The following is a 5,318-nucleotide window of genomic DNA, read 5'->3' on the forward strand; positions in this document are numbered from 1 at the left end:
AGCCGTTCTCACTCGGCCCGCGGCCAGCCGCCGTGACCCCGACCCAGCCTGTTGGCCGAGCCGCCCCCGCTGGGCATTCTCCATGCCTTGCCCTCATGGGCACCTGCCAGCCCCTACACGCCAGCATCTGGGCCCGTCCCTGCACTCCTGTCCCTGTGGTCAGTGTCCGCCTCCTGACCGCCACAACACGGGGTGGCCCCGCCCCACTACACCCCCCTCTGCTGAGCCTCCTGCGTTTCACCTCGCTTCCTCTCCACCGTGGGGCCAAATTGCCTGTGGCCTGGGTGGGGAGGTGCCGCCAAGAGCCCGGTTAGCCTGAAGGCCTGCAAGGGGCACACAAGCCCCAAAACCAGCTCGGCCCTAACCCTCACCCTCCCATCTGGCCCCTGGCCCACTAGCTCCTAGCTCCCGTTGGCCTGGCTCCCGCCTGCACTGGCAGGTGGGTCTCCCCAGGCCCATCCCACCTTCTGCTCCTGCTCTGCCGGCCCTTGCTGGCTGCAGCTAGGCTGCCTACTGTGCACTCAGTCCAGCTCCTGCGGACACCCCAGGACGCAAGCACCACAGCAGTCGCAGGGCTGTGCTGTCACCTGCCATGGCTTATTCTAAGGATACCTCCTATGTGTGGCACTGTCACACTCTCTATAGATGACACACCAGTGTCACACACCTGCATGCACACGGGAGAAAACTGTGAAACCCTCCCATCCACACACCACTACCGCAGAGCCTCAGCTGGCCACACAGTCACCACTAGTAGGTAGGTAGGTCTGTTTCATCTTGTTTTGAGATTTTGCTATAGGATGCCTGCGCTTGCCAGGGGGGTGGGAGAGGGAGGGTGAAATATCACCGTCGGGGGACCAGCAGTTAGCGTAATGGCTATGTCGCTGGACTCCCATGTAGTCGACTGTGGTTCGAGTCCTGGACCCAGTGGCTTAAAACTCACGCCGGGCACATGTGCGTTCGTGCCCAAGATCCCAAGAGGAGAACAGAGAAGGGATTGCGTGTGGCCATCCCCCCTGGGGGGTGATTTCTTGCTTTCTGTCTCTCTGTCTCTCTGTCTCTCTCTGTCTGTCTGGTGAGCGCACACGCCCTATAGCAAAAACCTCTCCAAAAAAGAAAAAGAAAAATCACCGTCAGGGCCATGGCTGCACCACAGTCCCTTCTCCTTTTGGGTTTTGTTGTTGTTGTTGTTGTTGTTTTGGAGAGGTCTTTGTTCACCAGAAAGAGAAGCAGAGAGGCAGAAAGCGAGAAATCACCCCCCAGGGTGATGCCCACGCCACAATCCCTTCTCCTCCATTCTCCTCTCCGGATCTTGGGCACACACGCACACGCGCCCGGTGTGAGTTTAAGCCACCGGGTCCGGGACTTGAACCGTGGTCAACTATGTGGGAGTCCAGCGACATAGCCATTACACTGTCTTCTGGCCCCAAGCCTGTTTATTTAGGCCCCCCCAATGTCTGGATGCTGGGATGGAGAGGCCTGGGCCAGTGAGGGCCAGAATGACAGGCCATCGGGACCCCCCAGGAGACCAGATTGCCCCCTACTGAGGACATGAAGTCTGACCACTTGGTCACTGTGGGGTCTTCCAGATTCCTCCCAGGCAAGCTCCTAGGACCTTGTGGAGACATAAGCTGTGGGGGTCACCATTTGAGACCACAAACGTGCCTTCCCAGCAGCCGTTCCCTCGAGGGTCTCATCGCGGGTCGGTGAGCACATTCATGATTACGTTCACAGATGTGAAGTTACCAGCTTCCCCATTTACCATTCCGTCTGCCGCTGTTGTCTTTTGGTCAAGAAAAATTTTTCCTTTAAAAAACATCTTGAGGGCCAGCAGGCGGTGTGGCAGTCAGGGTGCTGGACATCACCACGGCCGACTGTGCTTCCAGTCCTGATCTGGTGGCTTGCTGTCTCTCTTCCCATCTCTCTGTGTCTCTCTCTGATCAAATTAAAAGAAATGAATGAGTGAATAAAATTAAATAATTATTTTTTAAATTCTTAAATACTGATATGAATTCATATTGTATTTTCTAATGCAATCATTATTCGTTTTGATATCTGAACTGGTCCCCATGTAACTGACAACGGCTCCTTCCAGCTGGCTCAACTTCTTTGGGGAGGGTGGAACAACTTTATTTATTTATTTATTTATTTATTTATTTATTTATTTTGAGAGGGATTTTTGCTAAAGGGCACATGTGCTTACCAGAGAGACAGAAAGCAAGAAATCACCCCCTGGGGGGAAGGCCGTGCCACAATCACTTGTCCTCCATTCTCCTCCTAGGATCTTGGACATGCAAGCAGACACACCCAGTGTGAGTGAAGCCTCCAGGTCTGGGACTCGAACCACGGTTGGCCATGTAGGAGTCCAGTGATGTAACTGCTTCACCATCTGCTAGTCCCAGGATGAGATTTTTTTCTGAAGAGAGATTTTTGCTGTAGGGCACGTGTGCTCACCAGAGAGAGAGAGACAGAGAAAGTGTCACCCCCATGGGGGCAATTCCTTCTCCTCCATTCTCCTCTCAGGATTTTGGGCACACATGTACATGTGCCTGGCATGAATTTCAAGTCACGGGGTCTGGGATTCGAACCATGATCTGCCATGTGGAAGTCTAGCACCTTAACTGCTATGCTACCTGCTGGGGCCAGGATGACACCTTTATATCATTTCAAACCAGCCAGCTGCTTCCACCTTGCTCACTCTGTCTGTGCACAGGTAAACTTCTCTGGGCCACTCGAGAGTACGCTGGAGACCTCACGCCCTGGCCCACGGAGTACTTGGAGGGTATTTCCTGACAGCAAGGAAAATTGTCCTCGGACCACCGCACGCTGCACCACGCAGGCAGGGTGCCACCGCTCTCAGCCCGGAGCTGGCCCTCAGGTCTGTCCCAGTAACATTGGTCCCGTGTTCTTTCAACACTGCCACCACGACAAGACACCTCGTCCTTGCCCTGGCCCTGCTTCAGCCATGCCTCAGGGAAGCTCCACTCCCTGTTACAGGGACATGGGGTTTAGGAACCCCTCACTGCTGGGTCACTCACTGCCTTCCACCGGAGCAGCTGGCGCATATGCTTCTGCTGGGCTCAGAGCCCCGCCCAGCCCTCCCCCCTTCCCTCTGTGCACACCTGCATTTGGTCCAATCGCATGCAACCGTCAACAGCTGTCTCTGATCCACAGAAAGTGGCAAGTCTGTGTGGTACAACCTAATGTCCCCTTTCTCCGCAAGGAACCCTTGTCTTCAGTGAGTCAGTATTTTGTTGTTTTTCTTCTTTGTAGGAGAGGGAATGAGAGGTGGGGATGTCTGGTGGGCCTAGTGTGCGGTTACCGTCCTGCCCCAGCTCCCCGATGAGCTAGGACAACCGGCACGCCGAGGGCGCCCTTGTGTGCGGGGTGCTCTGGGAGCCAGCACCGCCTCTGCGCAGCCTCCGGCCTCGAGCCTGGTACCAGCTCTGCGCCACCCAGGCTGGGCCAAGTCACTTTCTCGGTTACAGTTGCTCTGTTCTAAAAGACCACCTGACAGCGTCAGGATTACACGGCAGCCCCCTTCCCCGCACGACCTACAGAAGACACTTCCAGGTCCCCGTGCAGTCACTTTTGTCCTCAGAACATAACCCGCAGGGCCAGCAGATGCCGTGGCACTTGGGGCGCTGGGCTTCCAGTTGGCCCACCACGTTTTGAGTCCCAGGACTGGCAGCTTGCCTTCCCACTCTTTTCTTTTTTTTTAATAATTATTTTATTTAACTTTATTTATTTACTTATTTAAATTTGATCAGAAAGGGACGGAGAAAGAGAGAGAAAGAGAGGAGGAAAGTGAGAAAGCAAGCTGCCAGATCCAGGACTTGAACCGTAGTCGGCCATGTGGGAGTCCAGCACTCTTAACCACCATGCCACCTGCAGGCCCCCCACTCTTTTCTCTCTGTTCAGAATAATAATAATTATTATTATAAATACAATTAAATAAATAATTATTTTTTAAAAGAAATGCAAACTATTATATTAAGAAGTTATTGGAGTTAATTATTTTTTAATTTATTTATTATTTTTCTTTTAAATTTACTATAGGGCACGTGTGCTCAGCAGAGTGAGACAGAGACAGAGAAAGTGAGAAAGCACGCCTTCAGGTCTGAGACTTGAACCGTGGTCAGCCTTCACCACCATGCCGCCTGCTGGCCCCAAGTTAACTCTTTCTTCTGTGTTAGGGCGGTGGAGTAGGGTTCTCAGAGATAGAGCAAGCAGCATGGCAGAGACCCAGGAGAGATTACGAGGGAGTCGGCTCAGGAGGAGGTGGTGGCTGGGACGCCCGGAGCTGCTGTCTGTACTGTGGAGCCGAGGCCATGGTGTGAGCCCCCGTGACTGGAGGTCTCGGGCCAGGCAAGCCACGGGTGCATCTCCTGCTACGGGGGCTTTGGTCTGCTGCGGGTCCTGGAGTCCAAAGGCCTGAGGATCAAGAGCTACTTAGTCCAAGGGCAGGAGAAGGTGGACGACCCTGCTCCAAGACAGCCAAGCTGCCCTCCTCCAGCTCCTGTCCAGCCCAAGCCATGAGCCTACGCAGTCAGCGGTGCCCGCTCACTGTGGCAGGGGCACAGCTGCTGCCACTGATCAGACCGCTGACGGCTAGACACCGGAGATCGTGTTCTAAGGGCTTTCTGAGCGCCTGGGCCCAATTGAGGTGACACATAAAATTAGCCACCAGGGTGTGCTAATTGCTCTGATTTGGAGACCATATTCCTGTACTGAAGGGTCACCCTGAGCCCCATAAATATGTATAATTAGTGCATCACTTACAATTTTACAAAGAAATGAAACAACCCACACCCAAGAATTAGCCGCACAGTTAGATCGGGTTGGGGCAGCTGGGATCTACAGATGGTGCACGTATTCCAGGTCCACTCAATTTTACCACTCACTTTTTTTCATCCTTTGACTTCATGTTATATTTTGATTATTCAAAATACTCATTTGAGGGACCAGCAAATTACGTAACGGTCATGTTGCTGGACTCCCACATAGTTGACCACAGCTCAAGTTCCAGACCCGGTGGCTTAAAACTCATGCCAGCGCGTGTGTGTGCGTGCCCAAGATCGTGAGAGGAGAATGGAGGAGAAAGGATTGCAGCGTGGCCATCCCCCCGGGAGATGATTTCTCCCTTTCTGTCTCTCTGGCAAGCACACACGCCCTATAGAAAATAAATATCTCTTAAGAAAAATGCTTACTTTGGGGCTGGCAAGGTGGCATGATAGTTAAGGGCACTGGACTCCCACATGGATGACCGTGGTTCAAGTCCCAGACCTGGTGGCTTGCTTGCTCTCTCTCTCTCTCTT

The sequence above is a fragment of the Tupaia chinensis genome, unplaced genomic scaffold, assembly GCF_000334495.1.
Source record: "Tupaia chinensis unplaced genomic scaffold, TupChi_1.0 Scaffold000159_1, whole genome shotgun sequence".
NCBI classification, from domain to species: domain Eukaryota; kingdom Metazoa; phylum Chordata; class Mammalia; order Scandentia; family Tupaiidae; genus Tupaia; species Tupaia belangeri.